This window comes from Triturus cristatus, chromosome 7 (assembly GCF_964204655.1).
Source record: "Triturus cristatus chromosome 7, aTriCri1.1, whole genome shotgun sequence".
In the NCBI taxonomy this organism is placed as follows: domain Eukaryota; kingdom Metazoa; phylum Chordata; class Amphibia; order Caudata; family Salamandridae; genus Triturus; species Triturus cristatus.
In genome coordinates, this window is record NC_140590.1 from 1,172,372,295 (window position 1) to 1,172,381,945 (window position 9,651).

The window sequence follows — 9,651 nt, forward strand, 5'->3', positions numbered from 1 at the left end:
CCCACCCAAACATCACCCTTTGCCCTCCCAGTCACGGCACAAATACAATTGCAAGCTGCACATGTTAAATTCCTCTTTCTCTGTATAATCGCCAAACGTTGTGGTGTTCTTAAACTGCCGAGTGCTGGGCAATGTCTGTGGTCCTATGAAATAAATACCAGTATTTGTAAAGCGCACAGCTACCTCCAAAGTGGTGTCCGGGCGCTGGGGGCCGTCTGGGAGTTAAGCGAGCTATTGCCCAGAGTCACATGGTGTTGGGCTAACCTACCACCGGCACCAGCGATCGAACCGTGAACCCTGTAGTCTGGAGTCAGGCACCCTGGCCGCTGCGCCACATCTCTGCCACATCCCGGTTTTTCACAGGTCCAGTACCCCCTGGGTCCCCACTCTGCCTATTCCTTACATTTGTATTGGACTTTTTCTATCAGAGAGGTAGAATGTATTTCGGGAAAAGGCAAATTGCGAGTAGGGTTGCCACCTTTCCAAGGAACAAATATTGGCCCATTGTTGTTTAAAGAGTCTGTAAAGGCCTGGCTGTGATACTAAATAGGTCAGTAAATAAAATCACCTGTATTCATTTATAACATGACTTTTTTCTCTTAATTTCCTTTAATTATTTAGTCATGGATTATTATTGCAGCTCTATAACACATTTACAAGTACTTAATATTTTTATGTGCTGATTGAAATATACACGGATAAGGGCTAAAAATACTGGCTTCAGGTGCTTTTTAGGTCTCGACTGTCGAAAGCAGCCCATGCGCTGCTCTGGGCATTCGACAGCTTCTTGGAATCAATACAGATTCCAAAGCTCTCGGAGGCGGATTTGAAGCCCCGCCCATCTTCCTCATTGGCTGGCCTCATCCTGCATGCAAAACGCAGGCTCAGGATTGAAAAGGAGGCTTTTTAGTCCCTCCTTGTTGCCGCCCTGTCTCCTTTTAGCCCTGCCCACCGGGATTGGATCTCTCACTCGCGGCCTCACACACGCTCCTTCATGAGCTGGGACACACTATGTTTCAATTTGGTGCCGCTGCACAATGCGACACTTTGTCCACTCTTGCTTCGCTCTGCTGCAACAAGACTCATACTTATTTAATAATGAGCTGGCGGGTAATGTGAATAATGGAACAACTTCCGTCACTTTCACTCAGCGCCCAAGCCAGGGAAGCCCGAAATAGTGCGCTCTATGCAATCTGGTGTCTCACAATACAACTGTACCCAAGAATGCTAGCTACGTAAGCAGACTCTTCTGAAAACAAGATTTGAAAAGCAATGCATTGGCAAAAGCAAAAGAAAAAAATATGTTTGTGCGATATTGCTTCAGATTGCCAAACTGCCTGTGCTTACGCCGAAAAAGTAGGTTGCCGAACTCAAATAGGGCGCCGATTTACAGTGGTGAAGGTATAACACAAGTACTGCTACATTTGTACGAAATTAGCGGAAATTAATTTACCTGTCAAGAGTTTTTCATTTCTTTGCTACTTTACCTCCTATTTGTTGCAGAACAATGTACCCAAGCTCTGCACTCTAGCCGTAATACAATTCTACAAATGCGTTTAAAACGGCTATGAGGCACAGTAATAACAAAAATACTAAGAATTCGCTTTTATGGCGCTTTACTGCCATTCTTTGGTTTCCATGCACTATAAATATATATTTTTTCACTATTCCTGGTTTCATAGTACCCATAAGGTGCAATGGAGGCCACTAACATAGGATATTATGTGTGAAAAAATGCTGAAATTGCCTTTCCATAGACGAGCGAGGCCTGCTGCAGCTCCGGGGGAAGAGCGGGGAGCCACTGGTATCTTTCACCCAGATCATCGCGCACGCCATAGCCCCCCCCCCCCAAAGCCGTGGAGCACCAAGGGGCCACGGGCTTCTGCAAGAGGGCCTTGAGGGGTTAGAAAGCACCCATCGGCCAAGCGTTTCGATTGCGCCGCGTTCACTAATTCATTGGTCTCTTGGCGCTAGCAGGGCAGATTGTTGCGTTCAGCTTCAGGGTGATTTCCGATAGAAGGGTATCTGGTATGCGGGAATCGGAGTGGGGGGCAGGAATCTACTTTGTGTTTTCTTTTGGCTATGGGTGTATCATAGGGGAGGAAGAGTTCTAGACCACCTATTTCCGGTGTAATGCAACAGTGTGGCAGTTGTGGGAATTCTAGCAGGCCTTTGTGTGAGTGAGAGGTATTGTGTTATTTCCTACCCTGAAATATCACATCACATCCAGTACTCCATAGTAGAGAGTTTATTTTATATTGTCAATGTCTCTCCCCCTCTCTCTCTCACACACACACACACACACAGTGTCTTTCCCACTCACTCTTTCAGACACTCTATCTCTCACTCATTCACTCTAGTCCACTCTCTCCCACTCACCTCTCTTTCACACACTCTCTCTCTCTCACTCTTTGCCACTTTCTCACTCCCTCTCTCCCACTCACCCCCTCTCTGTCTCTCACACATACCCTCTCACACTCTCTCTTTCTCACTCTCTCCCACTTTGTCTCACTCTCTCTCCCACTTTTTCACACCCTCTCTCCCTCTCTATCACTCATTCACCCTCTCTCATTCACCCACTCAGAATGTCTATCTCTTTCTCTCTCTCCCTCCCTTACTTTAACACTCACTCTCACTCCCTCGCACACGCTTGTTGGTTTACTTTGAGGGTGCGATACACACTGAGTACCTCGGCACAGTGGTTGTTATTTACAGAATTTGGTTGTTTACTATCTTGTACCAGGAGGTAGACCATTCCCAAATACACGCGGGGAAGCAATGAGCCCATTATAGGCCTTCATTTGTAAAACTGACACATGAATAAATGCAGGTGATGCTCTGAGCTGCCCTGCTGAAGGATCTCTGGGGCCTCCTTGCTGCCATGTAGAACCCGGCGTGCCCTTGGCGTGCCAAAAGCAACTGGTTAGGAAACGGTGTTTATGGTTGGCCGAGCAGAAATTAAGCCAAGGCACCACAGAACTATACAAATAATGCATGGTTTTTATACCGGACTCCACATACCGTATGCCTCTTTGCACTTAACAATAAACGTGATTATTGGCCCAGGTAATAGTACTTGTTTTGTCGACCTCCGAAGGAAGAATCGAAATATTTGCTCTGCTAGGATTCCCATCTGTGATTGCAGCGCTCGGTGGGGACCGGATCAGGTTCTTCCCGATTTGATATGGTTTTCAGTGACACCTCATTGCCAGTATGGAGCATCAGTGGAGGAATGCATAATTGTTAAACAAACTATTTTTTAAACTATTATTTAAATTTTTTAAAGACAAAAAGCGAGTCGTTTCACTTATAGATCTCAGGTTTTCAATTAAAAGCTACAGTGGCATTGCAGTGTCTGAGGGCCTACGGCTTCACTGACAGGTTGAGAGCTATGGCAATATTCTGGTATTAAAATAAGAAGAAAATACATCACAGTTTGTTTTTCTAAATCAAAAAGCAAGTTTCTTTTGTATTTTATGTCGGATTACTTTATTGGCATTTTAAAACATATTACATTATACAGTGCAGTACCAACAGTAAAGAGTCCCTTGGCAACAAGAATATGCCGTTATTTAAAATGCAATAGGTCTCGCCTTTCATTAAGTTAAAGCCATTTGCTTTGCTGTACAATACCACTAGCAAAGTAAATGGCTTTAACTTAATCAAAGGCGAGACCTATTGCATTTTCAATGCTTGTTGTACTGGCCGGAACATAAAAATACCGGTGGTGCCTACCGGTAGAAATCCGGTCAGCTCACAACCCTAATCACAAGATTTTGATTGTTGCAGTATCAGCAAATTATTCATTTGCTCCACCTCCCTCCCTGATTGATGCCGTATTAGCAATAGTTTAACTTATATCTGAAACTCTGCTCTCCAACTGTCAATCACATGCTGAGTTACCCTAACTCTCTGGGCATACATCCTGCATTCAGACAACTCACTCCTCAGTCTCACTGCTCAACCTGCACTCACAGCAATCACACTTCACTCACACCACTCACCATGCACTCACACTGTTCAACCTGCACTCACCCTACAGTCAGACAAGCACACTACTCGCCCAGAACTCATTTGGCACTTCACTCACTCGTCATTCTCATGGCTCACCCTGCAGTCTCACTCAAACAAGCACATGTTATGTTATTAGGAATTCTAAAGCACAATGAATACCCGGATGTGTCTTGGCGCTCGCTAACAAGGCATTGAATGACACAGAGGGATGGAAACTGTAGGGTAGGGAGAGATAAACAGCCAGGTCTACAGCAGTTTCCGAAAGGCCAGAATGTTGGGGGCATTTTTAATGTGCAGCGGAAGTGCATTCCAGCATTTCGATGCACACAACAAGAAGCTCCTTCTGCCCCAAGCTTCCCACTCGAATCTAGGAACAACTAGGAGTTTTGCATGTGTGGAGAGTAAAGTTCTGTCTGGGGTGTACCATCTGAGTTTGTGTTGTAAAAATTCAGGGTCGGAGCCCTGAAGAGCTTTGTAAACAATACAAAGTGACTTGAAGATCGTCTGCCTAACTGGAAGCCAATGTAATGTCCTGCTTGACTTGGATACCAAGTGGTATTTTGGGATCTTTAAGAGGAGCCTAGCTGCGGCATTCTGCAGAATTTGCCATTTATTTAGGATGTGTTGGTGAGCATTGAGGAAAAGGCGATTACAGTAATCTAGTTTTTGCCACCACTAATGGCGAGATCAGAGCTTTCTGGAGATGAACAGGAATGTAGGGAAGTGTCTTTCTTATCGTTCAAAGCATGGGAAAGGTGGAGGACGTCACCGCATTGACTTGGTCAGTGAAGCACAGTTTGTGATCAATAAGAAATCTGAGATTGCGTGCCTTTCTTACAGGTGCAGGTAAGTAGCCTATATCCTGTGGCCTGCAGGACGGGGTGCAGAACGAAGATTGGGCAAATCACTCACTATGCTTTCATTCCTCCCACTCTGCACTTTCACCCGCACTCAAACTCATATGGTCACATCACTCACACTGCAGTCACTCTTCTCACCCTCCTGTTCTCACACTAATGCATCACTCACCATGCACTCACATAAGTACTCCCGCAGCTAAACCTTCACTGTCATGGGCACACCATTCAACTTGCACACAGACCACGCAAACACATGCATCACTCACCCTGGAGTCACACCACTCACTGTGCACTCCCTTCTCTCACCCTGCAATCACACAGACACACCTCTCAGCCTGCACTCATACAGGTACTCTGTTCGCCCTGCCTGCACACAGGCACAGTAGTCTGCCGGAACTCCTAGAGACACACCACACACCCTGCACTAACTTCTCTCACCATGTACTCACTAGTCACTCTCACAGCTCACCCTTCACTCTTGCCGCTCTCATGCACTCACACACAGGCACACCGCTCACCATGCATTTACATTGCACACACCTACCCTGCACTCACTCCTCTTACTGCAGCACTCTTCTTACCTGACACTCATATGGGCTCTCCTGTCGTGTTGCATTCATGCAGCTCACTCCGCACTCACAACGGCACAGTTTTCATCCTACACTCGCACCACTCTCGCTGCAGTCTCTCACACATTCACCATGACCCAGCAGAACACAAGAGATACCGGTACAGCAGGCGCAGTGGCTGTCGGGCCCAGAGGCCAGAGAGGGCTACTGAAACCAGATTATTGCTGTATTTCACAGTTCAAACAGGGGACCCATTTTGTTTCTTGCACTAGGGCCCATGACACACTGGCTACGCCACTGACAGCAGCCAGCGATGAAGGCTCTTGGAGGTGAGGCTTTTTACGTTTATGTTTTGAGTTTAATATTATAGCCGAATACTGTAACTTCTTCCTCAACTATTGGAGGTCTTGTGGCGCGATATCACAGTGCACCTTAAGACCGCAGTGGGGTCAGAAGATTGGTGCAGTGGGATTACCAGGACCTTGATGGAGCCAGATCATTCCCACTGGCGTATCCTATAATGATGGGGTCCCCGGCAGAATGTGATGAGGGGCCCCTGAGCTGCCCATATCTCACAGATACTCATTGGCCTTGGAATGACTGCGGCTCTCTGAAAGGTTGAAGGGTCCCCGAGAGGGTTGGGGGGTGCCGCACCGAAAGGCTACAGAGGCCTGGTTACACCCCTGAGCATTATATTCTAAGTTATAACCAGTGTATAAATATGCAGAATTAAGGCTCTCTGGGTCACAGCTATCATTACAAATTGTGGTTTATCAATGTAAAGTGTAACATACCGTCATAAGTAGGAGAAGTTTTAATCCGCTTTTTTGGACTTTGATTGGTGGAAATGCACAGATCATTTTGTGCATTATCAGTGGTCACCATTTGTATGTAATTGTATATTGGGGGTGGTTGCTCGAATCTGGAAAAAGGAGCCTAGCTCCTGGTTAGGGCCATAGGGTTTGCTCTCCTGCATTAAGTGGCAACCACCTCTTGTGAAAGGGACAAACACCTTAAAGTCCACCTAGGCTGACCTGCGAGCCAGTTGGAGGCCTGGTGCTTGTGTTGATGAGTTGCTGTTGGCTCCATTCCACAACCAGCATCACTGGAAAGGGTTTTGCGTAGTTGCTCTTATATAGACTAAAGGAGAGATGAACCCAGAGAGAGCTACCATAAATCAGATGGCTGTGTGCTATGCTGCTCGGAACCAGCTTCCATTCTGTCTGGGATGAAAGGTGGCATCTTGTTGAAGGGCCTCATCTTGAAATTATGATTAAATGGAATCCTGACCCTCATGGGAAAGCGGCTCTTTAGAGGTAAACTGCTGTTACTCTGGGTTCACGTACTTGTTTTGGAACCTCAAAGTTTGACCGTGAGGATTTTCTTCTGCACATTTTCACTTCTGAGTCTCTGCTTTGCCACCAGTTCTTGTAAATTTCTGTTATTTTAACCTACTCTTGCTTATCCTACTTACTCCTCGTACTCAGTTGTCTTGGATGGTGGAGCTGCAGCTTTAACAGTTCCACATGATATGGTGTTCACAAACTCCGCTGTAAAGGACATGAGGATTGCAGCCCGGAGAGCCCCTGATTTCAATCCATTTCCAGCAGTTCTGTCTGGGCATCATTCCATTTCGGAAGCTTTCTGGAGGTGCAAGAAGCATTGGCCAGAGTGTGTAGGATGACAGTTCCCTCCATGTTACGATGGACATTGTTTCCAATCATACACGTCAAGCTTGCAAATCATTGTTATTCAGTGTTTGTCTAATTTGATCGGAGCAAACTAAGACTTCAACACACAAAACGCTTACATCCCTGCAGCACTACCCATCCCTAAACCCTAAAATGAACCTTAGCTCAATTTGCCACTACTCTCCTCTCAATATGTGTGTGTATCGTGGTGCCTGCTTGGGAGTAGATATGATGCAATCTAGGGCTTGTAGGCTACCTACAGAAGAACCAAAAATTGGCTTCAACGTGGCCCACCCGATGGCACCCTTGGCCCATCCACATGAAAATTCCTAGAGCCGGGCCTGCGTTGGACTTAACTTCGGTTCCGGCCGCAGTGCTGTCCCTCAAGACCGCTCCACCGTAAGGCCAGCTGTGCCTGGCTGTTAGCTGCCGGTGGTGTTGTCCTGCTGGGAGGCAGGCAGGCTCTTCTCTGAATCTCTCCCAACCTCAGGTCCATCTATAGGGCAAAGGATGGCTGGTCATCCACTACTGCTGGGGTGGTACAGCACCCCTCTACACACGTGATCAAGGGCAGGTGGGGAGTTGCTCACAAGCAGTGGTGTAACAAAAGCCCCCACAGTGCGGAGGGGGGCCTGGCCCCCAGAAGTCCCTTCTTTCACTGGCAGGCCCCTGGCCTGAGAGCTTCGGACTGGGTTCGAAGCGTAGGGGATCCCCTGCATGTGCTTTGCAGGGGGCCCCCTCAAGTTTAGTTATGCCACTGCTCACAGGCTTTACTAGTAGTCATTTATTAGAAGGGGACTAGCCAACAAATTAACATGGCAAGCTGATCCAAGGGTCCGCTCTGGCTCTAAGCAGACATGCTTGAGTAGAGCCTGGAAAATATTCGGCAGGTAAATTATGCAACAAACATCATAGAATATTATACACTCTCATCACAATTCCATCACTTTATATTAGTACATCACTTTCTATCTTTCTATTTGGAAGTATTTAATAAAATTTAAGAGTTTTTAAACATGAACTGAGAAACATTCCTGCCCCGTTCTGATGATAATGCTATTAGTGGACTAGGGAAAATCAATTGTCAGGGGTACCCTATATGTGGCTTAGATGTTTATTATAGAAGCCTGGAGCACCATTGTAGCCTTTTACATCAAACACAAGAGCGGTTTTATATGTGGCACGTTTGAGGCTCATATATTTGAAGGTGGTGCCATACATGATAATGAACAAAAAAGGAAGCTCGGTAATTGTCTAGGATCACATAATTTGATCACTGTGCAATTCAGCTGCTAGAGGGTGTCTCTTTCCCACATCAAACGCTATTGCTTTATCCGTCATTCATTTAAGGTGAGATTAGAGGGTGGGTGACAGGCAGATCCGCATTTTATTGTTGGAAATTTTACATAGTGCAATCTTTGTCTAATGGCATATGAGCGCATCATAATAGACACATACTATTTCCACATTTGTTTCTGCCCAAAGAGATTTATACGGGATTTACAGGATGCACAATATTTTTGGTAGCACCTAGGAAGACCTCACCTGTTGCAATGTGGGTAGCTGAAAAACGCAATATGCATGTGCTGTGGGTGCACTTGCTGATGTATCATAAGTCTAGTATCCTTTGATAAACACAATCCCAACGCTCAGTCTACCTTTTCGGAGGGCATGGCGGCTATCGCTACCTGGATGAGGAATCATTTCCTCCAGCTCAATGTGGGGAAAACTGAAATCATGTTGTTCGGAGATGCTTCTGTGAGGTGGTCCCCAAGCTGGTGGCCAGCGGAGCTGGGCGCCACTCCGGCTCACAAGACTGTGGTCAAAAACCTGGTTGTTCGTCTGGATCATAAACTGATAAGGAAGGAGCACACCGCAATTACCGCTTGCGCCTGTTTCAATGTGTTAAGCCTCCTTCGCAGGGTATTTCCTTTCCTCCCTCTGACCACTCGGAAAACCCTCATCCAGTTACTGATGCTAAGCCGTCTGGACTTCTGCAATGCTCTTCTGATCTCAGCAAACAAAGCTTCACTGAACAGATTACAAGTAGTTCACAACACTGCTGCTCGCCTGGTTTCCAATGCTCCTCCCCGAACTGCCTCCCTCCCTCTCTTGCAGCAACTGCATTGGCTCCCAGTGCGGAAGCGGATCAGATTCAAGATCTGCTGCATTGTGTACAAATCCTTGTATGGCAAAGATCCTACCTACCTGGCAGAAACGTTTACTAAATATCTGCCATCTAGGTCCCTACGCTCAGGGACCAAGTCTCTACTCCTTGTTCCACGTTGCAAACAATCACACATAGGTGGTAAAGCCTTCTTCCACCTAGCCCACTTCTACTGGAACCAACTCCATATCCATCTGCGGCAATGCCCAGACCACTTACAGTACAGAAGGCTCCTCAAAACTGTACTGTTTTAATTTGTTTCCCTTCTTTGGCCGGCTGCATTAGTTCCATAGTGCGGAGATACCCCTTGGGGGGTGAATCAGGCGCTTTATAAACCAATAAATATCAAA